A 27,683-nucleotide genomic window follows, 5' to 3' on the forward strand; every position below is an offset into this window, starting at 1 on the left:
ACATAGATTGGCTTTCTCTTTGGTTTTATCCCAAAACTGATGTGTAAAGAGAGAAAGCATTCTTATCTCAATATTCTGCGTTATGATACATTGTGTCACATATATTTTATGTGATGGTACAAAATCAGATATATTTTTTTCTGCTGTATGCACTTCAACATCAGATATATTTGTGTACTGTTACAGGTACTTCTACCTTATACACAATAGTAAAAGTCACTTTGGCTTGCATTGTTACCCCTTTTTAGAGAGCTTATTTGTATGTGTGTACTCTTCTTTCAGGGGAGACTTAAATTCTCTAGGGTAATGGATTATGATTTCTTTGACCTTGCATAATTTTAGTAATCAAAACTGAAGGAAGCTTTGAACCAAGAAGACCTAGAAAAGCCCTTACAAGACTCTCTTTTAGACACCCACAGTGGGGTAAACTTCAAAATGTGGGTTTTATTGGTCTTTCATCCATAAAGATCCACATCATTTGTGTCCTCTTCAGCACACAAAATGATAATCATGCTTCAGCAGAGTAGTGCTAAAGCAGAACAAATTAGAATGGAATTGGACAATAACCAAATTAATTATCAGGGAACCTGAAAATGATTTAATGAAGTAATTGAAAATATTTCTTTTTTCGTAGGAGAGTGATTTGCCAGATATGTTTGGAAGTGGTCCTTGCATTTTCAAGAGATTTCCTACCTAATCTATGATTATCTGCATAGACATTAAATTGAAAACCCTATTTATAATCTTCAATTTCTTAAAAAATTATTAAAAGAATATCACAGAGCTGAGTGAAGAACCTCTATGAATCCACACTAATTCTGAGATTGCACTGTTCCTGAATGCATTCATTGTTAGGTTCATGAACTCTACAAGATTTTTTTTTAAGGTTTATATTTATTTATTCATGAGGGACACACAGAGAGAGAGGCAGAAACACAGGCAGAGGGAGAAGCAGGCTCCATGCAGGGAGCCCAATGTGGGACTGGATCCCGAGACTCCAGGATCTGCCCTGGCGCCAAACCGCTGAGCCACCCAGGGATCCCCAAGATGTTTTACTTAAAGCACAACTATATGCGGCAATAGATACAAAGGAGTAAAATATTTCTCTTATGAACAAAATGAATCTGAAAAGTCTACATTGCTTTAGATGTTTTATAGAACTATTAACAAAACATTGTGAAAACTTCAAGAGATTTTTACACATTTGGTAGGGATGAGAACTTTGACTAATAAATACATTGTGAACTTTGTCAGTGGGAAATTTTGTGCTAGGATGCTATTACTAAATGAGAGGTTTTAAAGTTCTTTATAAAATTGCTACAAAGTAATAAGTATAACAAATAAGAGGCAGTTTTGAGCCACCCACAAGAAAGAGAAATAACATCTTCAGCCATACTAATTATTGGATGATGCTATTGCCAACCTTTATGAATACCTATTAAAACACAAAGGAAAAATCAAAGGTGGGAAAAGTAAGTTATAATAGATATTTTATTTTCAGCTCATCTTTAACATAATATGATTTTCTTAAATGACACTGAATATGATCTGTCAAGCATAATTATGATTCAAATTAATTCTTTTAAAAAATATTTTATTTATTTATTTATTTATTTATTATTATTTTTTTTTTTATAGTAGGAGGGGCAAACGTAGAGGTGTAGGGAGAGGGAATCTCAAGCAAACCCAATGCTGAGTGGGAGCTGGACTCCAGATTCCATCTCAAAATCCTGAGATCATGACCTGGGCCATAACCAAGAGTCAGATGTTTAACTGACTGAGCCATCCAGGTGTCACCAAATTAATTCTTATGATTATTGAACGATTTTATCTCCGACATTACTAACCACATACTTTCAGCAAGAATACAATCAGTATGTTGCAGTTGCCTTTGCTTATTAAAATTACCATTGTGTAATTAGTTCTCTAATTATGGCGTATATATTAGTTTGCATGTGCTTGGTTTTTTATGCATCATTTTATTTCTGTCTATATTTTGCATAGCTTACACCCTCTGGTTAAGAAGGTATTTATTTACATTACAAAACGTGGATCCAAACTTTGCAACAGTTATATAAATATTCTGATATGTTTTGAAGCTTATGAATTACAAAATTTTATTTTATTTTATCTTAAGATTTTATTTATTTATTCTTGAGAGACACACACAGAGAAAGAGAGAGGCAGAGGCACAGGCAGAGGGAGAAGCAGGCCCCATTCAGGGAGCCTGATGTGGGACTTGATCCCAGGACTTCAGGATCACCCTCTGGGCCAAAGATTGAGCCACCCAGGGATCCCCCATTACAAAATTTTAATTCTCTAATGACATTGATTATTACTTCATAAAGCCTTATTGATCTGCAGTGAATTAATCATGTAAATTGCAGTTCTTTGGATACATGCAATATTTTACTTTCTAAGAAAATCTATAGATTTTCTTTTAATTTTCCTTTATTTTTAAATGAATTGTCACAAAAGATTGTATATTGTCATGTAGAAGCTTTTAAATAGTTTGTTATAGCCAGTTTCAGAAAACAGAAAGATTGCATTTACAAAGGAATATGACCCATAAATGATCTTCTCTTCTGGTAAGGGGATTCAATGTGTCCCTCCTGAACAGCTAAAATTTATGCCCCTTCTTTGACTGATGGTACAGTAATGGATTTTGAGACTTTCCAAAAAATTTTAAAAAGATGGAAATGATAAGGTAGCCTTGTGATTTCCGTTCTATCACAATAGTTTCCATTAATCACATATTAATCAATGATGCATAAAAATCTTAATAAAGTTATGGACAAATTAAAAAGACTATGCAATATTAATACCTTTATTTTATTTCTTAAAAACTTTTTTTTTAAATTTTATTTATTTATTCATGAGAGACATAGAGAGAGAGAAGTAGAGACACAGGCAGAGGGAGAAGCAGGCTCCATGCAGGAAGCCTGACATGGGACTCAATCCTGGGTCTCCAGTATCCTTGCCCTAGGCCAAAGGTGGCACCAAACCACTGAACCACTGAGGCTGAGGTTAGGCTGCCCCTTTATTTTATTTCTTAATGCTTCTTGGGAAATATTTTCCTTTTCCACATTTGTTGACACCTCCTCTAGATTCAGTTTTTGAAATTTTTGTTAATTCTAAAAAATTATTAAGACAAGTCCATATATATTCATATTTACTCAGTTTCTATGTAGTGTTTTTTTTTTTAATTATTATTATTCCAGGCATTTACCCAGAAAACTGTAGTACATTTAGTCATGTTGATTCCTCCCCTTGGCTGTGACAGTTTCATAGACTTTCCTTGTTTTTAAGGACCTTGATGATTTTAAGTCCTACTGATCACATATTTTGAAATATGTCCCTCAAAAGGATTTATATGATTTTTTCTCACAATTATACTTGTTCATGGGTTTTGTAGAGAAAGACCACAAAATAAAAGTGTTTTTTTTTTTGGGGGGGGGGGTGGGATCTTTTTTAGTAGGCTCCATGCCCAGCATGGGGATAGAACTAAGGACTCTGATATTGAGGGTTACATGCGCTACTGACTGAGCCAGCCTGGTACCCCAAGAAAAGTGTTTTTTAATCCTGTCATAAGGCTACATAATATTAGGCCTTACTTAATAACTCTTGATATTAACCTCAATTACTTGGCTGCTACAGTGTTTTTTAGGTTTCTTACCTTCAAATTTTTGCTTTTTCCTCTTCTGAATAGTCTATTGTTTGGTAGATAGATAGATAGATAAATTATCTATATATGTAGATCTCTGTGTACATAGATCTCTCTCTCTCCATCAATTTTTATGTATATTAAGCTAAATGTGAGTTCACAATGGTGTTCCCACGTCTTCTCCATTACCTCATGAGTCATTCTAGCTTCTCCCCCTTGTTTTCTGTAATCTCCTATATCAACACTGAAAATCCTGGGTTTCACCATTTAGCTTCCATTTACTTAACTTTTTAATCCCAGTGTATATCTATACTGTTATTAGAATTGTTAACCTGCGCTGCCATCAAAACTTTATCAACCACAGTATAGTATTAATGTACAGCTCCTTTTAACATTCGTTTGTCAGACCCAACTCATTTCCAAAGTTTCCTAGGTCAGTACCTTTTTCACTAACCTCCTGCAGTTATTTTGTTCAAGTACTAGTAACATGGTTTGATTACTTTGTCAGAGTTTTCATTCCTTTCTGGGAACAGTTTATATATATTTTTCCCCAGTTTTGGACAATTATAAATAAAGATACTATATACTCTTGTGGACTATTTGGTGTGTGTATGTGTGTGTATGTGTGTGTGTACATGAGATTTGAAATCAGTTGAATAAGTATCTAGCAGCACAGTTTATGAGTTACATTGTAGGACTAGCTTTATAAAAAAATACTTTCATTGTCTTATGAAATAGGTATACCATTTAAATTCTTATCAGCAATGAATGAGTATTTTTATTGCTCCACATCCACACCAATAATTGATATGTCAAGTTTTTTATTCTAGTCATTTAAATGGGCATGTAGTGATATCTCAATTATTTTTTTGAATTTCCTTGATGATAAATGATGATAAGAATTTTTTCACATGTGTATTTGTCACTTGTAGACTTTTCTTCCTAATTTTGGCAAATTTTAAAGAACAAAAAACAAAGACAAAACATACCCAACTTTAGTGAGATGCAATACCACAAGTGTGCTATAAAATATCATAAACAAAAGATCTTAGTATAAATCAGGTATTAATTGTATTAAAATGACAATATTGTAAATTAATAGTTTTAAACTCATGGAATAGCTTAAATATAAGATATAATAATTTTGTGCCACATTTTATTGAATATATTCAGAATACTTTAATGTGAGTAGTGAGTAAATATCACAGACTTTTCTGAAGTTATTTTTTAAGGTTCAAATTATTAAATTGCTTTCCTAAGAGATGTCAAGCAGTACTATGATAAAGGACTTATTTCAGTTTGAGCAGAGCCTTTATCTGCCTTACTGATATCTTTTTTAAAAAGAACTATTAAAAACTACTTGGCCCATATTAAGTATAACTTATAGGAGGCCAAAGGTAAGAAGAAAAACCTTTGAAAAAAGAGTCAAGTTTACATAAAACATTTGAAGAAAGATCTATTTTTGGTTTTAAGTTGTTCATTCATTCATATTTCATTCAACAAAAACATTTTAAGTTTCTGTTTGATTTCAAACAAATCTAAAATTCATTTTTTTCTTAAACAGATTACCTAATTCAGATTAGATTTTATTTCTTAAATAATACTGTTAATCAATTTATTATATATTTAAAAATGCATATTTAACAATATATTTAATAATAAATCGAATAATTACTGTGTATCCAGGACTGTTCTAGGTGTTGGAAGTTATCAGCAAACAAAAAAGACAAATCTTTAGAGCTTACATTTTAGAGGGAGGGTAACAAATAAATAAGATTACTATGTAAAATATATGTTATACTAGATAGTAATATATGTTATAGAGTGTATGTTTTTTACATGGGATTTTTGCCATGTAAATATTAAAATTTTTGCATTGGGTTATGAGAAGGGTTAATATTAGAGGTGGATTTTTTGGTAAAGACCTAAAAATAATGACAGTTTTAGCCCTGCATGTATCTGGAGGGAGAGTAAGCACAAATGCCCTGAGACAGCAGTGTTTCTGGTCAAAGAATAATGATGTGGTCAACGTCATGGAAGTGTTGCTTCCTGAGCAGGAGACATTAGAAAATGTCAAGAGGATAAGGAACCTACTCTTCTCAAAGTGGAGTGAGAAACAGGTTCTTAGCAGAGATGTGTCATGCTCAGCTACATGTTAACAACAATCCTGAAGATTGCTTTGTTGAGAACAGACTGAAGTGCACTAGAAGGAAAGACTAGGAGGCCAGATAAGATGTTACTACTTTAAGGACTTGAAAAGGACCAGAACTGTGGGATAGGGCTGAAGAGATGTGCCTAAATGCTAGATATCCTCTAGAGAAGTGCCTAAAGCCCAGATATCTTCTAAGTCAATTGGATAGAATTTTCAAACAGACTTTTTATAAGATGAGAGAAAGACAGCTTTATTGAAATCACCAAAGATTTTGGCCTGGATGATTAAAAGAATGGATATGCCTTCAAAGGACATGAGGAAAATGGCTGCAGAAATCTTTGGAGAAGATCACCTTTGGCTATGTTAACTTTAAGATGCCCATGTGTTATATTACTGGAGATGTCAAATCAAATATATTCTTGTGCAGTTCAGGGAAATTGGGCTTGAGAAAAGATTTCTGAATATTCTACATATTAATGTTATTCGAAATCAAGTAATTGCATGACAATATAAAACAATTAATATAATGTTTCAGTTTTGGGACTAAGAGACATTTTGTCTGGTTGTTTAGTAAGTTCATAAGCCAGTTACAAAGGTAAAACAAATTGACAGAATAGAGTGTAAGTAGCACAAAATAATAATATAATGCCAATATTATTATTAAAAACAATCATTTCTTCTGTATGGATAAGAGAGGGTGTCTCCAAGCATTATGTGAATGAGGGGGTTAAAATGTATATTAGTGTTTAGGAAGTAAACACTTGAAAGAGGAGATCAGAAAATACAACCAAGAAAGCCTGAAGCCCTGGAACAGATGGGCAATTAAGAGTTCATGGAAAACTTCAAGAGACATTAAGTGTGTCATGACATAGCACTACAAAGGTGGGAGGGGACTCATGGAGAATTCTGTGGAAGCCAATGCTTCTGCTGAGCTGCCACTTCTGGGACCCTAACATAGAATGGAAGGAAAGAAAGCAAAGATATGTTGGGAACTGCATGCCAGCTGGCTGTCTCTACAGCCTCGTCTTTTCTTCTTTTCTTTCTTCTTCTCTTCTCTTCTCTTCTCTCTCTTCTCTTCTCTTCTCTTCTCTTCTCTTCTCTTCTCTTCTCCTCTCCCTTCCCTTTTTTTTGTTAAGATTTTAGTTACTTATTTGGGAGAGAGGGAAAGCGAGCATGAAAGAGAAAGCAAGCTAGTATCAACGTAGGTATCCGCAGATCAGAGAGCTTGATGTAGGGCTTGATCCCAGGACCCCAGGATCATGACCTGAGCCAAATGCAGATGCTTAACTGACTGAGCCACCCAGCCACATCATCAACCATAAACTTCTAAGGATATTGGTTCTTTCTGCTTTTGTCAATTTATTGACAAAAATCTAACCTGGGTTATATAGAAATGGGATTCAGAGAATTTATCCAGTTAAAGAGCTGAGTGATGGTACAAAGGTAAGAACTCAGTATTCATAGTCAATCCTTTAACTATATTCAATTTCTCAACAAAGACATACACAATGCCATGTTTTCATGGCAACCCTTTCCTCAAAAAGTATTAACAGGGGCAGCCAAGGTAGCTCAGTGGTTTAGCACCTGCCTTCAGCCTGGAGCCTGATCCTGGAGACCCAGGATTGAGTCCCAGGTCAGGCTCCCTGCATGGAGCCTGCTTCTCCATTTGTGTTTCTGCTTCTCTCTCTCTCTCTCTCTCTCTCTCTCTCTCTCTCTCAAATAAATAAATAAATAAATCTTAAAAAAAAGTATTTACAACATCCCACTTATCCCTGTTCTCATATATGTGTATACTTAGAACCCATATATAAATGCATACAAGACCAAATTCAACATTTCACAAGTCTAACAAAATTTTGTCACCCAGATGCCATGCTAAATGAATCTTTGAAAGGACATTCCACTCTTCTACCAAATTATTTTTTTCAGAGTGATAGGAATCATAGTAAGACCAATAAACTCCATAGGCACAGGCCTCAATGCATTTGCTGTACAATGAGGTCCTTTGTCAGAGATACTGATATGTGGGAGATATGGTAGTGAATAAGACATTTTAAATCTATGGGTGTTAATTTTTACAGAAGTATTGAAGTCCAAAAAATAAATTAATATCCGAGTAAATGTTTATTCATAAAAAAGCAACATACCATCTCCCTGTGGTAGGAGAAATCCTATGCACAATTTGCCATAGGGCTGCTACTCTGGAGGAATGGAGACTTATTGGAAGACCGTATTGGTTTCTGCTACTTATAAGTGACAATTCAACACTGGCTAGAGCCATTATCAGCTTGAGAAATGGAAATCTCCAATGCTAAAATCATACATAACATGAATTCTTGTTCCTATGGCCAAGTTGCCCAATATGTCTATTAGGCAAGGAAAAGGATACAGAAAAGAACCTGACTGACATCTCTATAATTGATTATTTTGTCCACTGAGTTTTTGCACAATGGTTACAATTGGTAAACATTTAACTGAAGCAGAAATATCCTCAATTCTGTGCCTGTTTGAAGAGGTCACTTCATCAATTGCCCAAGTGTGTTTCTTCCACATCTCTGACCATATAGCCAAACTCTTATCTACAGCCTATAAATCAATACAGTGGTGAATTCTTTACCTTTTCTTGTTCCAGGTAAGATAAACAATCAGGTGCCCTGATTAATGTCTGTCCCTGGAAGGATTTTCCTTCACCACCATACTTCAGACCTCTGCTGGGTAAAGTTATAAATATGCAGCAATTTACTTTCAAGTAAATCATAATACTATACAAAATATCTGAAAACCTGGCCTGATTTTACTTATTTATCTATCTATCTATCTATCTATCTATCTATCTATCTATTTATTGTGGGTAAAATTAACTCGTTATGGAGAACTCTCCTTGAAGCTATAGACATAGGTTGGGGGAAAGGTATATATTCAGTAGGAGTTTAAGCAAAGGAGGCAGAACTACTTACTTGTCAAACATATTGAAGCCTTTGTGACTAAATAAGCTTGATAATAGATTACTACTGCCTCATATGGGCAGCCTTATTAATACCCAGCTCATGATGGGTGGCTCAGGTTGCATGTTAATTTGGTGACATATGTTCAAGTCAGCCAATTTCTTCTAAGGCTCATAGAAAAAGTCAGATGCATTTCTTGAAAGAAAAATAGTTTTCCTCAGATGATGCCATGCTTTTGTTCCCAAATTCTATAATTCTGCACTGCAACCCATATATGGGAGCTTGCCAAAGTCTCCATGAGCATGTTTAGCTATCATGGATACTTCAGGAACTATTGGGTAATATGGAACAGAGAAGTCTAGATCTATTGGAGAGCTTTCTTCTGATTTGGTTCTTTTAAAAATATATATTTTATTTATTTATTCATGAAAGACACACAGAGAGAGGTAAAGACATAGGCAGAGGGAGAAGCAGGCTCCCTGTGGGGAACCAGATATAAGACTCGATTCCAGGACCCTAGGATCACCACCTAAGCCAAAGGCTTAACCACTGAGCCACCCAGGTGCCCCTGATTTGGTTCTTAATTAAAACTGGCAACCTCTCAGTTTGTTTAGTGAGTAGGTTGATATATGTTGCCTCCAAAAGCAAATGGGTTGATATAGGTTGCCTCCAAAAGCAAAATATGTCTACTAGTATTATATTTCTTTCTTAGTGCCGGGGTGGGGAACACAATATATAACAACTTACAAAGAGTGTTTGTGTTGTTTGCCAGTTCCTTTTCTCTAAGTCTTATCAGCATTGTATCATGCATATAGCAGTCCAGCACCTTGTCACCACTGTGTATATCATTACTTCTTACAAAGGAACTCATTCCACATCATAATTCAGATAGCAGACCAGAATGGTAAAATAATCAAAAGGATCTCTGTGAAAGAGGTCATATCAGAGGTATAGAGAGTATACATAACCCTGGGATTGAACTGAAAACTGTCCTGTTCAAGTAGAAGCAAGTGGCTTCTCTTAGTCTTTATTAACAGGAATAGTGGAGGGTAAAAATGTTCATCAGTTTACTGAGTGAATTTCATGTATCAGGATCTCTCATGATTTGCTTCAGAAAATAGCAGTGATGGGATGCCTTGGGTGGCTCAGTGGTTTAGCACCTGCCTTTAGCCCAGGACGTGTTCCTGGAGACCTGGGATGGAGTCCCACATTGGGCTCCCTGCATGGAGCCTGCTTCTCCCTCTGCCTATGTCTCTGCCTTTCTCTCTGTGTGTGTCTCTCATGAAAAAAATAAATAAAATATTTCAAAGAAAATAATAATGACAAAAATACTCTGAGTATCAATTGCAATTGGAATTGCTAATTGACTATATTTATGAAAATCTACTACCTTTCCCCAAGACCATTCTAACTTCCATAGAGAGCAAATAAGTAGCTTAACTTGAGATGTGTGGGGATAATAATTCATGCTCTTCAAGTGTTTTGTTGGGACTAGTTTCTAAAATTTCTCAAGAAATGCAAGGCTGAGAAAATGTCCTAGAAAATAAGAAGCTGCTAGGCCATTTTGCTTGGTTTTCCTCACTTTAATATACATTATTTTATAGGTCAGTGAAACAGAATAGATTCTATTTTAAAAAATGGAGATTCTTTCAGTAACTACATATGTCTCTGCTAATTATATGTTCTGAAACTAGGGAACTAACTTTGGAGTGCATATTAAAGACCACACTGAACTCACTGTGAGATGAACTGGAGCTGAAATTCCATTAATAATCTTAACACCATAAATCCTTATGTGGCCTACATTGACTAGTTGTAACACAAAGAATTACAACCAGGAACCCAACAATTTAGAGAACTTGCCATAGAAAATGGCCACATGCCCCTTTTGGGAAGACCAGAATGAATATTTACAGTGAACAATTTAGACTTATGGTAGGGCTCTTCCTTAGGGAACCCAGCTCCCCCTTCCATTCAAGGGATTCTAAATCTGCCGCTTTAGTCATTTCTGGGGATGTGGTAGGGGCTATAACTCTACTTGTTCTATAATATTTGTCAGACTTGGATATTTTTCCCTTATGCAAATCAGGCACAATTTTTTTTGGCTAAACAGCTAGCTATTTTATTTCTAGGGACACTATGATAAATTTGCTAACCACATAAGATCTCTCTGCATAAATCCCATCTGATTAGTTCTTTGGTACCACTGTTCATTTTACTAACCATGCTCACCTTATCTTTGGCAGTAAAATATCACTAACTCTCTACTGATACTCTGGGATTACCTCATCTCCACTGCATTCAAGGAGCCTGCATAGAGGTGAGTAACTCACATGGTCACTCTTGGCCTGCAGAGAACAACCATCACAATGTGTTTCTAAAAATCTCTATGAAGAGTGTCTCTAGAACTTCATTAAAGGTTGCTGAGCCAATAATGCAAATACACTCTCTCTAGCCATTGGACATTTTCCTTCATAACATACCAGGGCTCTTCTAGCATTATAGCTTCATTTAATGAAGATTACCAAAGGGTCCAGAATGGTAGTCAGGATAATGAAATAAAATATTTGAAGTGATCCAATAATATAGTTCTTTTGCACTACTTTCACACTCTATGTTACTTAATTTTATGTCAATAAAAGAATGAGGATATCTTACAATTCTTTTGGTGATCATGGTACCTACCATATCTTAGTTATACCTTGTAACTGTCTCCTGGGCCTTCCAATGTTTCTGTCTGTTGATAGTTCTATAATCAATGAAAGTTGGAAGGAGGTTGATTTTAAGAAAACCAGCATTCTTAAATAAAAAATATAATGTCACATTTTATGGTTTAATAAGGACATTCTGATAGTTGTTAAGTATATTTTGATTGTATTCTCAGAAACTGGGTAAGTAATACAGGATAATTTTGTAGATAAAATAACATCATTCTATGAAAGGTTCAGACTGAAACTCCATTTATCGTATGAGACTCATAAGATTCTGTTCTAATTGGCAGAGAGCAGTGACGCCTGGGTGGCTCAGCGGTTACTCGTCTGCCTTCAGCTCAAGGTGTGGTCCTGGGGTCCTGGGATCGAGTCCCGCATCGGGCTCCCTGCATGGACCCTGCTTTTCCCTCTGCCTTTGTCTCTGCCTCTCTCTCTCTGCGTCTCTCGTGAATAAATTAATAAAATCGTTAAAAAATAATAATTGGTGGAAAGCAATTTTCCTCTGTGTCCTCAAAGATTAATATTAGCTCAGATTCATGATATAATCATTTCCAAATTACTAGGAAACTTCCATTTCTCCAGTTAAGAATAAATCTGATAAGTAATCCTAGTATTATCTTGCCAAATTTAGGAAGAAGATTTTTTTTTAAGTATCTATGTTCATAGCACAGAGAACTTTCCCAAGAATAAACTCCCTTCTATTGATGGGGCACTGAGTCTGTGAAATGACTCAGGTATGGAAATTGAGGAAACAGACTTGGAGTTGGCTCTGTTAGGTCTCCATATTCCATAATATGAACTATTTTCAAGTACAATGATAAAGAATATTCGTGGTAGGCCCATTTATATATTTCCTGGGACCTCTGCATCTTATAATTAAATGGCCAACGTTAGATGTCTCTGAATGTCTTCTGTCACTTTTACTTCAATGCTGCTTCTTAACAGTCCAGGATTCTATCATTCCAATGATACTAGGAGCTCATTTCAATGCCAGGAACTCTTACTTTCTATTCCACAACTTATAATAGTTTGGACTTCTGCAGGATTTTTAACAGATTCTGCGTGTTCCTCTCACCAATATGCATTTCATGACTTAGGAATAAATATTTTCTGGGTTAAATTTACTAATGAATTAATGATTTGTACGTGAAAAATCCACTCCAGCAGTGCTACCACTGTAAGGAATTGATTCCCTCCTTTTTGTTATTGAAAGAGATTTTAGCAAATATATCTACTTGTGTCTAAATGTGATATGTAGCTGTCAAAGAATATATGACAATTTTAATGTAAATGCAACATAAATCATTTAGATAGACTGCAACTTCATATGTTTTTTTTTTTTGTTCTTAGAACAGCAGCCATCCACATATGGTAAATGATGACCATGATGAGAATATGGTAAGTGTAGAATGCTTACGATTTCTTGACATTCTTAAAGTTGCTTATTTTCACAATTCTTACAATAATCCTAAAATCACTAATAATTATGAAGTGGTGGGTAGAGTGAATTACCTATTTTCTTAACTTGTATACAAAGTACAGAGATATTGTTTTTCTCACATCTAATAAAAACTTATTAACAATGGGGATATGGGGGATCCCTGGGTGGCTCAGCGGTTTAGCACCTGCCTTTGGCCCAGAGTGTGATCCTGGAGTCCTGGGATTGAGTCCCACATCAGGCTCCCAGTATGGAGCCTGCTTCTCCTTCCTCCTGTGTCTCTGCCTCTCTCTCTCTCTCATAAATAAATAAATAAATAAATAAATAAATAAATAAATAAATAAATCTTTAAAAAAATGGGGATATGTAGGGGTGCCTGGGTGGCTCAGTGGTTGAGCATCTGCCTTTGGCTCAGGGTGTGATCCTGGGGTTCTGGGTTCAAGTCCTGCATCAGGCTTCCCAGAGGGAGTCTGCTTTCTCCCTATGTTTCTGCCTCTCTCTCTGTGACTGTCATGAATAAATAAATAAAACCTTTTAAAAAAACACAAAGAAAAAAAGAATAGGAATATGTGGACAATAAACATGAAGGACATGCAATATCATGTTCCTGTCTACACTCCACAACTTCTGAAGCTGGAATGAGAAGTGTTCACAACCATCAAATATCAGCAATTTGGCAGAACTGAGAAGATAACTTTCTCTTTCCTCTACCCATTCTCCTTCCTTTCATTCTTACTCTATGAAAAAAAAAGTGAGTGGGGTGGCAGTGCAACAGTATCTAAGCTATCTTTCATTTAAAGATTGATTTCTTGTGGCCAATATGGAGTAAAAGAGATCAGATTTACTTATCCATCTGAATTTTAAAAATGGACAAAAAATAGGAATGAATATCTGTCATGTAGTTGGATATTAGGCAACAAAAGACTTTGAACCATGAGAGAGGGGAAATAGACAAGGTAAGCCAAATGACTGTCCCAAGGTATTGCCTGGAGAATGTTTATAGGACTTGGTACAGGAAGGTGGAATAGGAAGTCTTTGGAAGTCTACTTGAGGTAAGGACATAGGGTTGGAAGTCCAAGAAAGATAACAGAGTAAGAATTCACAAGGAAAAGTGTGAGAGAGGAGAAAACTGCAATGAAAAAAACCTCCAGAGCTCTTAACGGATCCACCCAGAGTATTCAGTTGGGTATAAATCACCATATGTATGAGGAAACTACCTACAGAGATTAGAAGGCACAGCGCCTGAAATTTAGATAGGGCTGAGAACAAGCATGTTCCCAACAGAGAGATTCTTCTAGTTCTTCCACATTTGAGAATATCTGTCTCTTCTGACAAGTTAAATGAGGATCATTGATTTGGATCAGGCTTTACGTAGTGTTTTCATTATCTTTTGTCATTGAGTGTGGCTGCAGAAGGTTAGAAGTAGCTCCATTCTTTATCCTCTGGATCATAGGCACTTTCTAGATGACATTTTCTAACTCTATTAATTACTTTTTATAATTAATAAGGATATATATTTAATTTAAGTTTTCTATTTAAGTTCTTATATGCTAGGCGATATACTTTTCTTTTCATTTTAGATAGTTTTCTTCTATTAGGCACAAATAATGATTTTCTATATCATTTATTATACTGGGTACTCTTGGTCTCTCCATATCATTTTTTGTTTCTCCAATTTTTTAGTCTGTTTTCTATTTTTTCTTCTGTACTTACTGTAATAATATAAAGAACCTCTTCATAGCTTTGATTCAATTCTTAGTGACTCTTATGTGTTTCTTTTGTTTTCTAATTGCACTGAAATCTCTATTTTCATCTCTCTCTTTTTTAAAAGATTTTATTCATTCATTCATTCATTCATTCATTCATTCATTCATTCAAGACATAGAGAGAGAGAGACAGAAACATAGGCAGAGGGAGAAGCAGGCTCCATGCAGGGATCCCCATGTGGGACTTGATCCTGGGACTCCGGCATCATACCCTGACCCAAAGGCAGACACTCAACTGCTGAGTCACCCAGGCATCCCTCTATTTTCATCCCATTCAGCTGTTCATCATCACATCTTTGAGATTTTGAGCTCATGTTAGCTTAGATCTTGAGCCATCCAGGTGCCCAGTTCTAATTTTTATCATGGGGGCACTACAGGGAATTTTTCTGTCACTTATCTCTTTAAAAAATATATTCTTAGCCCTTTCTTTTCAAATTTATGTATTTTTCTTCTGTAATAAGTGGCTATAGCTTCCATATTATTTCTTTTAAGTTTACTCATATTTAAACCAGGAATGATAGAACATGCACGGTGAACAGATACACTATTTAATGTAGTGTAGATGGATTAACATTTCCCATGTATAAGTGCTTTATTTATCCATCTTCAGAGTTATGCACTTTAAGGAATAGGTTTTTAATTTTTGTGTTGCCTGGGAAAGGGAATGAGATTGGGAAGAAATCACTGGGAGGTACCTATAGATCTTATTTGCAAATAGGGCTCTATTTTATCTTTAAAAAATATTATTAAGTCTCCTATGCCAGAATGATCAAGAGTCAAATTTATCTTATTTCCTGGCTTGTTCCCCTTTCTTTTACAACTCAATACAGTGCTCTATAAAGTGAAGAAGTCACCTTATATTATACTTTATAAGGTTTTAAGGTCTTTCTGCTTTTGTTGACTTTATTTTTTTAATATCCTTTTATTTATTTTAAAAAATATTTTATATTTTTTTGAGAGAAAGAATGAGCAAGCACGAAAGAGAGAAAGCACAAGCAGGGAGGGAGGGAGAAGCAGGCTCCTCACTGAGCAGGGAGTCCAATGTGGGGCTCGATCCCAGGACCCTGAGATCATGACCTGAGCTGAAGACAGATGCTTAACTGACTGAGCCAGCCAGGCACCCCTTTTGTTGACTTTGAATATAAATCTTGTTTGTGTAACAAAAAGGAAGAATTAAAGCCTCAGACTTAAACTGACAAATAAATACATATCATTTCTAACGTCTGGGAACAAGGAAAAGTATAAAGTGTTTGAAGACCAATAACATGATACAGATTGAAAATGCTTCAGGGAAAACCTTAGTGAAAGTGGAGAGCACATATGATGGTTTACGCCTCAAAGAGAAAGAAATAAATGATATGTTTTTCATTATCTGGAACCCATGTAAATATAATTAAGCACTTATTTAGACATGAGTGTCAATGCATTTTTCTCTTCCCTTTGGGTTTTAACAGGGAGCTGATGCTGTGAACCATATGTACATATTTATAAATAGCAAACATTAACTCACTTGCTTTGCAGAAAGTCTCACCACAACGTTAAGTATAATTTTTATTAGTTCAGGCTCATTATCTCAACAATTTTAGAGAACAATATTCTCCATGTGATGCTGTAGTCCTACATCCTGATAAACCAAAACTTTAACATACTGGCTAAGTAATACTACTCCAGATATATCTGTTTACCTTTTCCATTGAAAATCATATCCTATGAAATTCCATATATAGTGGAATGTTGTTGAGAGTTTAGCTAAACTACCCCATGGTACTGCTGCCTCATTATCCATTTCATTTGGCCAGTTAGCCTATAGGTTATTTAAACTGACAGTCTCCTCATGGAAGTACATGCCCTTCATAACAGTCTGCAGAGTTGCAAGCAAATGTGATCTCCTGATAGGATGTACCCAACAATTCTTGTGATAACAGTCTTCTCTGCCTCCCAACACCTTCCCCTTGCATGTTCCTAGTGAAAAGATCCCTGTATGACTTACCAAACCTGCTCTTTGGCTTTTATTGACCAATATGGGTCTTAGTCCAGGAATCCCAAATACTCCACTCCCCACATACCCTAATAAAAGCATGTTCCCAACTTCTTGCTTTCTCTGTCTCTGCACACTGACCTGACTTCTCCTGTAGACAGACCTCAAAGCATGCTGGGTATTTTCTCTAGGATTGGTGAGCAGTAAACCTCTCTGTTTCAATTTTTCTTGTGGTCTATTGTTCAACTACTGCTATCTTTCACCTTGTTCTCCACTTAAGAGGGATTAATTTGAAAGATTCAAAACAAATATGTAACAGCCAAACAAAAAACATTTTTTTTCAAAAAACATTTTTTATCCTGTAAATTTACCTGTAAATTTAGTGTGTCAGAAACACTAATGTGTGTGTGTGTGTGTATATATATATACATATATGCAAATAATTATCAAGATAAGAGTTGTGAAAATATGTACGTCACTACAGATCAGTGCCTCTTCTTTTTGAAGCAATCTGCAACCATTTTTTGTTTGTTTGAGATCATCATTTGCTTAAAAGGCATTTATTAAAATAAATTACAATCTTTTAAGATTGAAACAGAAAGAAATAGAAAATTAAAACAGACTATTAGTAATGAAATTGAATCATTATTCAACAAAACTCCCAACAAACAAAAGTCTGGAACCAGATGGCTTCACAAGTGAATTCTACCAAACATTTGAAGAACAGTTGATACCTATCAATGTCCAAGTATTTCAGAAGATTGAAGAGGAAGAATTGCTTCCAAACTCATTCTATAAGGCTAGCATTACCTTGATACTAAAAACCAGACGAAGATAATAAAAAAAATTACAAGCCAATATCAATGATATATGTAGATGCAAAAAATCAAAATATTACAAATCCAATTCAATAATACATATAAAAGATTATTTACCATGAACAGTGAAATTTATTCCAGATATGTAAGGATAATTCACTATATGCAAATCAATCAACATGATATTCTAAATGAAAAAAAAAAGATAAAAATCATATTATGATCATCTCCGTAGATACAGAAAAAGAATTTGAAAAATTGACCATCCATTTGATTTAAAAAATCTCAGCAAAGTACATAATAATAGAGGGACATAATAAAACCATATATGACAAGCTGACATCACTGTCACTGGTGAAAAGCTGAAAACTTGTCCTTCAAGATTAGGAACAAGACAAGAATGCCTGATGTCACCACTTTTATTCAACAAATATTATAAGTCTTAGCCATAGAAGTTAGGTAACAAAAGGTATAAAAAGCAACCAAATTAGAAAAGAAGAAGTAAACTTGTCACTTTTTGCAGATAACATGATACTATTTATAGTAAACCCTAAAGCTTCCACAAAACAGCAACAATAACAACAACTATTAGAAGTAATAAATTAGGGGCACCTGGGTTGCTCAGTCAGTTAGGCTCAAGTCATGATCCTGGAGACCTGGGATGGAGCCTGCATCCCTGAATCTGGCTCCCTGCTCAGTAGGGAGTCTGCTTCTCCCTTTTCCTTTGCTTGTGCTCTCTCTCTCTCTCAAAAAAAAAATTATATATATATATATAAATCTTTAAAAAAACAAAAATTAAATGAAAAAAACTAATAAATGAAATCAGTATAGTTGCAGGACATGAATCAATATACAAAAATTTGTTGCATTTTCTATATACTAATAATAAACAATCAGATAAAGGATTTCTTTTAAAATCCCATTTACAGGATCCCTGGGTGGCGCAGCAGTTTGGTGCCTGCATTTGGCCCAGGGCTCGATCCTGGAGACCCGGGATCGAATCCCACATCGGGCTCCCAGTGCATGGAGCCTGCTTCTCCCTCTGCCTATGTCTCTGCCTCTCTCTCTCTCTCTCTCTCTCTCTCTCTCTCTCTCTCTCTCTGTGACTATCATAAATAAATAAAAATTTAAAAAAATCCCATTTACATCTACATCAAAAAGGATAAACTAGTAATAAATTTAAACAAGGTGAAAGACCTATACTCTGAAGATGATAAATTCATGACAGAAATTGAAGATGACAGAAACTAACAAATGGAAAGATATATCATGTTCTTAGATGGGAAAAATTAATATTGTTAAAATATTCATATTACCAAAGCAATCTACAGATTCAACTTAATCTCTATCAAAATACCAATGGCACTTTCCATAGAACTAGAATAAATAATCCCAAAACTTGTAAGGAATCACAAAAGACCCCAAATGGCCAAAGCAAACTTGAGAAAGAAGAATAAAGCTTGGAAGTGTCACACTTCCTGATTTCAAACTATACTACAAAGCTAATAATAAAAACTGTATGATACTGGCATAAAAACAGATACACGGATCAAAGAAACAGAATAGAACCCAGACATAAACCCACATTTATATGGTCAATCAATCTATGGCAAAGGAGGCAAGAATACACAATGGGGAAAAGGCGATTTTTAAATAAGTGGTTCTGGGAAAACTGAATAGCTACATGCAAAAGAATGAAACTGGACCACTTTCTTATACTAAATACACAAATAAATTCAAAATGTAATACCGGAAACCACAAAACTCCTAGAAGAAAACATAGGCGGTAAGCATTTTGACATTTATCTTCTGGTATTTTTTTGGAAATTCTCCTTAGGCAAGGACAGCCAAAGTAAAATAAACAAATGAGACAACATCAAACTACAAAGATTTTGCACAGTGAAGGAAACCATTAACAAAATAAAAAGGCAACCTGCCGAATGAGAGAAGATTGTCACAAATTATATATTCAACAAGGGGTAATACTCAAAATATATAAAGAACTTAAACAATTCAATATCAAAAAAAAATTAAGTGAACAAAGACACTGAATAGACATTTTCCAAAGAAGACATAATGCTAGCTAAGAGGCACATTAGAAGATGCTCAATCAACATCACTAACCATCAGGGAAATGCAAATCAAAACCACAGTGAGGTGTCACCTCTCACCAGTCAGAACGACTAGTATCAAAAAGATAAGAAATAGCAAGTGTCATTAAAGATATGGAGAAAAAGGATTCCTTATGCATGTTGGTGTGAATGCAAATTGGTATGGCAGTATGGGGTTTCGTAAAAAATAAATAAATAAATAAATAAAATAGAACTTACATACAATCTAGCAATTCAATGTGGGTATTTATCAGAAGAAAATGAAATTCAATGTGGGTATTTCAAATTCAATTGTGGGTATTTTTCAGAAGAAAATGAAAACACTAATTCAAATAGACACAAGAATCTTTAATGTTCATCTCAGCATCATTCATAATAACCAAGATATGGAAATAACATAAATACCCATCAATAGATAACTGAATAAAGATTAGATATGTGATAGGGTGCATGAATGGTTCAGTCAGTTAAGTGTCCACCTTCAGCTCAGGTCATGATCCAGGAGTCTGGAGATAGAGCCCCATGTTGGGCTCCCTGATAAGTGGGTACCCTGCCTTTTCCCAAGCTTATGCTTGTTCTCTTGTGCTCTCTCTCTCTCTCTCTCTTAAATAAATAAATAAAATCTAAAAAAAAGAATTTAAAAAAATTATAGGTGTATATGTGTATAGACACACAGATATATATGTGTGTGTGTATATACACACACATACACATAAGCATACAATGAAACATTACTCAGCCATAAAAAGTAATGAAATCTTGCATTTGTGATCACATGGATGGACCTAGAGAACATTATGCTAAATGAAATAAGTCAGACTAGAGTAAGAAAAATATTGTATGACTTCACTTATATGTTGAATATTAAAGATAGTACTAACAAACAAAACAAATAGACTTATAGATTCAGAGAACAAACTAGTGGGTGCCAGAGAGGAGAAGGATGGGAGGGTTGGACAATATAAGTGAGGGGATTAAGAGGTATAATTTTCTAGTTACGATATGTGGATATAGTATACAGTATAGGACATATAGTCAATAATATTGTGACAACTTTGTGTGGTAACTAGATTTATTGTAGTGACCATTTTGTAGTATAAATAAACATCTGCTCACTATGTTGTGTAACTAAAGCTAATACAACATTGTATGTCAATTATTATTCAATAAAAAAGAGTTAAAGTTAATAAAGTACACAAAAACTAATTTTTAAGTTATTTGGGGTTATAAGTAGTTATGAGGGCAAGAGTGGAAAGGTGCCTAGGGAAAAAGAATAATAATTTTAAATGTCCTAAGAGAGTTGGCATTGCTTGAATTATACACAAAAGTATAAATAGGATGTGGTTAAACAAGTAAGGGGTAAAAAAAAAAAAAATCAACTCCTGATACCTATCAACTCATCTGATGTTAAACCATAGACCTTGATGTTGTTAGGAGGTAACTGCCACTCACAGCTAGCCTTTGGTTCCTCTTACTGAATATAGACAATCTCACAGAACACCACCATAAGACAAATTCACAGTGTGCACCATGATGAAGTAAGACCAAAGCTAAGTCACTGTTCAAGCACGTAAGATAGCAAACATTTACCTCTCTCAGACGACTACTACATCCATCCAATGAAAACCTCAATTCCATTTTTTCTTTTTTTTTCTTGCTTAAATGGCTTAAGACACACAATCCTATCCTTACCCCAATCTCCTGATCACACATATCCAAGCAAACCTTGCTTCCACTGAACCAGCCACAAAATCACCTAACACCAGCCCCAGATTCCTTTTTTTAAAAAGCTTTATTTATTTAAGTAATCTCTATACCCAATATGGGGCTCAATCTCATGGTCCTGGAATCAAGTGTCATACTTTCCAGCCACACACCCCAGCCCAAATTCTACAGTAATTTTTTCTAACATCATTTTAGTGAGACCTCCCTCTCCCATAATTATCTGGAGTGGAGGTTTTCTCTTGCAATGAAAGTACTACACTCAACTTTGTTTCAGCATCACTGTGTTTGACAATGAGTGTTCCTTTGGTTGGAAGTCATTGGTAGAGTCTGGGTAATATTACTAGAGGAGTTCAGCTGGTTTTGGTTCCATAAAGAGCATGGTATCACCAACTATAGCACTAAGGATTCTAAAAGTTAAGGGATGGAACAAAGATTACAAAGAGTTAATAAAAAATCACTTATTGATGTGTGGAAAGGTTGAACAGGACAGAAAAGGGATTGTGAGGCATCCAGAAATACAGCCACAGAGAGGTCTGAAGAAGTTATCTCTGGCATCTAGAGCCAAGGATATAGGAACTACCCATGTGAAGCTCTTCAGCAGAGAAATATAGCCATTACCAGAACATTATCTTGTGATAAAAGAGGAGGATAAAAGATCCTGAACTTTTTTCTCTTCACACTTTGTAGTCTGCTGTTAATAACTCTCTCTAATCAAACCCATCGAGGAGATGAAGACAAGAGCTTGTGGGTGATTGAGTACATACATAATTACCTATCAGGGGCACATGCAAGTTTGGACAAAGTAGAACTTGTGGAGGATTGCATCTGGCAGGGAAATGAAGAATATCCAGTAGATGAATTATAAGTGGATTAAACAAAACTGTTTTTTTTTTCTATGTATAATTTCAAGATAAAGTTCAGCAGCAGGGCTGGTTTTATGGGTTTGGGACCTACACAGTCACCTAAAGCATCATACTCAGAAGGGTGCTGGGCTTATGCTATGCCGTCACCATCTTGGATTCCTAATAGTTCTTTCTTAGATTTGTGTATTTTGAAGATGAAGTCCCTTGAGGCAATCGAGTATGCAAATGAGGAGTGAAAATACATACAGTTTAAGAGGGAACCAGGGACAGAGGGAAAAGCTTAAATTTTATTACATATAACAACATTTTTTTCCTATTTTATGAGGAAAGTGTCTTAAATTTTTATTTATTACTCATTTTTTATTTTGCAGTAGGCCTGCAAAACATTTAGCTGGGGCTTTCAACAACTATAAGAACATATACTATCTGAACCAGCTTCCTTGTAAATTGTGGGGTCTCCATTTCTCCCATGTACGTTACATAGCATGGAAGCTCCAAAAATATGTTTTCGCTCAGTGTTGATAAAACACGGGAAAAGAAGGCTATCTTCTTCACATATGACTTCTCTTTTATCAGGAAAAGAGCTAAAATCTCAGAGGTCTCTCACCCTCCTGCTCCCCAAAGGTGATTCTTATTCTAGTGAAAAAGAGGACAATGGTTTGAGGACGTAGCATTGTTCATTTCTAGAGAAGGAGACCCTGGGAGCAGGAAAAAAGCAAGGACAAATTATTTTGAGAGACTGTCGACAATGTGTGCCACAGCTATGAATACCCATTAACTCACACGGACTAAAATAGCAAGTTGGTTGGCAAAGCTGTTCACATTTTCTTTCAGTTAACTTTTCCTTCCTTGCCAATTGTTAACCAGTATCCTAAAATTTAACTATTTATATATTTTTAAATCACTGTCAAATATCTTCCATTGGAAGTAAATAACTAAAAGTTTTCTTCATCAAACTTCTAGATACATCCAGTGCATAAAGAACACAACCATCCTAAAAGTGCCAGCTTAGTTTTTATTACTTTATTCCTTCCTAAAATTTTAAATATTTATTATCAAAACATGGCTTTATTTCACAATATCTCATATAAGTGAACAAAGGTGAGTGAGACCTTTGTTCTTCTTTCTAATGCCTTCGTCAAGCTAAATCTATAATGTTCTACTCTAAATTGCAATATAATAGAGGGCATTGTGCATGTGTATGGGACACATTTTGAGATGTCAATGCCAGATAAAGTCAAATACCTTATGCTTTAAATAATGGTGAGCTACTGCCATCTCCTGTTTACTAAATAAAGGGAAATCAGACAGACAGACACACACACACACACGCACACACACACACAGGAAAAGATTTAGGAATTAGCTACTTTTATACCAACTCCAGATTTGTTATTTTGAGCTTTTAGTTTTTTAGAACCAGAAATGTGATTTTAATTCCAATTGGTGTCTTATTCTTAAGTGGATTTCACTTAACACAATACAAAAGCAGGGCACCTAGGTGACTCAGTCGGTTAAGCATCCACCTTCTGCCCACATCATGATCCCAGGGTCCTGGGATGGAGTCCCCCTGTATCAGGGTGCCCACTCAGCAGAGAGTCTATTTGTCCCTCTGCTCCTTCCCCTGCTTATCTCTCTCTCTTTTTCTCTCTATCACAAAAAATAAATTTTAAAACTCTAAAAAATATATAACCATTGATTATGTGACCAATATTTGAATATTAAGAATGTATAGTTTTTAAACTCCAATAAAAAAAGAATGTAGACTCTTTGTATGATGGGAAATGTAAAGATATGAATGTGTCCCTCAAAAATATTTTGTCTACTTCTGTGCCCTATACATATATGGAAGCACCTATTCTCAGTGATGTAGTCAGCATCACTCAGATGTGATCACCCTTGAGTTTCTCTCATTCTTGTTCAAGGTTCTATCTAGTTTCCCCAATTTACTGGATTGCATTGCTGTGTCTTCTAGAATATCATAGGCCTTGAATTTAGTAGAATGTTCACTGTTTGATGCCACTTCTTTGATGTTTATTTTCTCCAGAACTCCATAATCCTCCTTACTCTGACAGTCTGTTAACCTGCTTACTTTCTTTTCATTCCCATTCTTTATATCACCACATATATTTAATTGAAAAAAAATCAAAGCCATCTCTTTTTATTGGCTAACCCTAATTTCTCCTCCAACTATTTTATATTTTTTGTTGCTCATGTTTATTGAAAACTAGGGAACATATTCATTCCAGATGATAAAAGTAGTAACTTTAAGATTACTAGAATGGTCTAGATAGAATCATTTTTAAAAATGAGTTAGTGAAAGAAAGTAGTAATTCAAAAAGTCAAAATTAAGGAAAATAAAACAATTTTTTAAAAATTTAATTTAACTTATTTAGTGGCAAAACTAAGAATTTCAGGGCACCTAAGTAGTTTAGTCATATAAACTACTGGCACCTGGTTTCAGCTCAGGTCATGATCTCAGGCATTGTGAGATAAAGCCCTGGGTCAGGCTCTGCCCTCAGTGGGGCATCTATCTGAAAACTCTCTCCCTCCACCCCTCCCACCCCATGTGTATTTTCTCTCACTCTCAAATAAATAATCTTTAAAAAAAAAAAAACCTAAGAATTTCTAAGATGTCAGAGACAACATCCATCAGAACATGTTAAATGGCAAAAAGCTATAACCCAAGTTTTTTTGTTTTTTTTTTTTTTTTCCCTTCAATCCCAACTGAGAAAAGCCTGAAGGCCTTGGATGTTTCCATACTACAAAAAAGCAGCTAGTTTTTGGAAGCATTAAGTACAGAAAAAGGCCTTACCACCTTGCTATTAATCTCAAGCACTGTATTATTAAAGTTGAATGTGTCCTTGTTGAATTGATTATCTATGAGACAGGTAAATTCTCTAACTAAAGCATAGTTCATGTATCCTAGGGAACTTCTACACAGTTGTGAAAATCACCCATCCTTTTCATATACAGTTTGCTGTTCTGAAGATTTCAAAGGAATTGTCTATGGAACCATCAGGGCTTGCCTTAAAAATACTTTAAAATTGCTCCATATGCCATTATAGAACAAATAATTCATGAGTTTTCTCATGAATTAACAGTTCAGTAATAAACAGTGATTAACTCTAATTTGCTCAGTAGCCATGTGAAGCTTCATTTTTTCCATATTGTCATTTGTGCTAGTGTGGCAACTATATAGATAGATATGTGAGTAGAGCCTTTTTTTTTTTTTTTTGGTAAGAATTATTTATTTATTTGAGAGAGAGAGTGAATGAGTGGAGCTGGTGGGGGGTGGGGAGACAGCAGGGAGGGACAGAGTAAGAGGAAGAAGCAGACTCCCCACTGAGCGTGGAGCCCAACACAGGGCTCAATCCCAGGACCCCAGGATCATAAAATGAGCTGAGGCAGACACTTAACCGACCAAGCCACCCAAGCATCCCTGTAAATAGAACCTTTGAACATAATACTTGATGGTTTATCATTTATTCATCATTCTTCAGAACCATTCTTAAAATGATTAACACCAATCCAGCACATTTGTTTCTCTATTTTATTAAAATACAAATATTAAATTAACTTATTTATTTGAGAGAGAGAGAGAAAGAGTAGTTGGAGAGGCAGAGTGAGAGGCTCTCAGGTAGACTTGATGATGAGTGCAGAGCCTGATGTGGTGCTTAATCCCATGACCCTGAGATCATGAATGACCTGAGCTGAAATAGTCTGATGCTCAACCGACTAAGCAACCCAGGTGCTTCTTAAAAATACACATTCATTCAAAAAAAAAAATCATCTATTACTATGATTTAATTAACATGGTTTTCCTTTCAAATTATCATGAATCCTGAAATAGAATACTTTATCTTATGGTTTTAACCTACCTACTTACAAACTTTTACTTTTACTTTTTTACTCTGATTAAATTCTCATCTACTTAAACATTTCTTCTTATTGTTTAGGTCGGTCCTAATTTTTGAAGATATATCAGTGTGTAAGATTAATGAAGACTTTGCCTTCATCAACTTTCGTCATTTTCCCTCTTACTACATAGTCACTGTTTTATTTTTCTTGCTCTAAGCTATTCCTTTCTTTGTTTTTTCACTGACTTTTATTCACTTAATCAAATTTTACTTTGTTATTTTGACTTTTCTGCCTGCATTTCTCCTTTGGTGACTATATTCGATCACTTCATTCTTCAACAAACATATCTATGTATGTTGCAAAATCTACATGTCATGACATTTAATTTCATACTCATAAGTACTAACCACCATCACCAATAAGCAAAACCAACCATGCAGCAAACCAAACGGCATCAAAATTATCAGAATAACATAAAGCTGTATTGTGCCCAACTTGTGGTCCCAACAAAACACTTTTATTTATTTATTTTTTTAAAGATTTATTTATTCATGAGAGACAGATAGAGAATCAGAGAGGCAGAGACACAGGCAGAGGGAGAAGCAGGCTCCATGCAGGGAGCCTGATGTGGGACTCCCGGGTCCCCAGGATCATGCCCTGGGCTGAAGGCAGACGCTAAACTGCTGAGCCACCCAGGGATCCCAACACAACACTTTTATATATTTCTGTTCCCTGTACTTCTGCGAGTTTGGATTACTTGGTATTATTTATATTCCATTTTTAACCCTTCTCTCTTCAAATACACTTATTTTCTTGAATCCCAAAGCTAATATTTACTACTTTTCTTTCTTCTTTCATTCCCTCTGTTTCTTTTTCCTTTTACTCTCATGTCTTAATTTCCTTTCTCCCTTCTCCTTCCATTTTTCTTTCATTTATTCATTAAATGTTCAGTGACAATTTTATTACCTATTCTAAGTGCAGAAACACACACCAATGATGAAAACATAGACTGTTTCATTAGTATGAGCATGGGGAAAAAAGATAATTAAAGATATACTAATAAATATATTTTGAGAAAAACTAGGGAGAAAATAAAGCAGGGTAAGACCTGTAAGCACTGCAGAGCAAGGAGGTGTTTGCCTTTTGTAAAGAGTGATAAAGGGAAAGGGAATTCGAAATGTAAAACGTAAATACCACAGACTTAAAATAAGTGATCACACAAGGCTTAGATATAAAAGCCAGAGAATTCCAGACATAGGAAATCTTCAGAAAAAAAGTCCCTGAAATAGAAAAGTATTGGTCAAGGCTGATGGAGACACAAGATCAATTCAGATGTAGCAAATAAGGCAGTTATTGTAATAATTCAGGTGAAAAATAAGGTTAATTGGATCAAGATGGTAGCAGTGATCATACTATAGAATGGTCAGATTTCAAAGATATCTTAAAGTCTAACCAAGAGAATAGCTATTATATTTCTATATTTATAATTTATAAATTATAATTTTATATTTCTATAATATACATACAAGTATACCCCAGTAGTTAAATTATCTTAATTAAAATACATACAGCATTTAATCTTTACCTCATTTATGACAACTATCACTAATTGAGTAGTTACATTCTTTTTCACATGGAGTAAAGCCTGTAA

Source organism: Nyctereutes procyonoides, unplaced genomic scaffold (genome assembly GCF_905146905.1).
Source record: "Nyctereutes procyonoides isolate TBG_1078 unplaced genomic scaffold, NYPRO_anot_genome, whole genome shotgun sequence".
In the NCBI taxonomy this organism is placed as follows: Eukaryota; Metazoa; Chordata; class Mammalia; order Carnivora; family Canidae; genus Nyctereutes; species Nyctereutes procyonoides.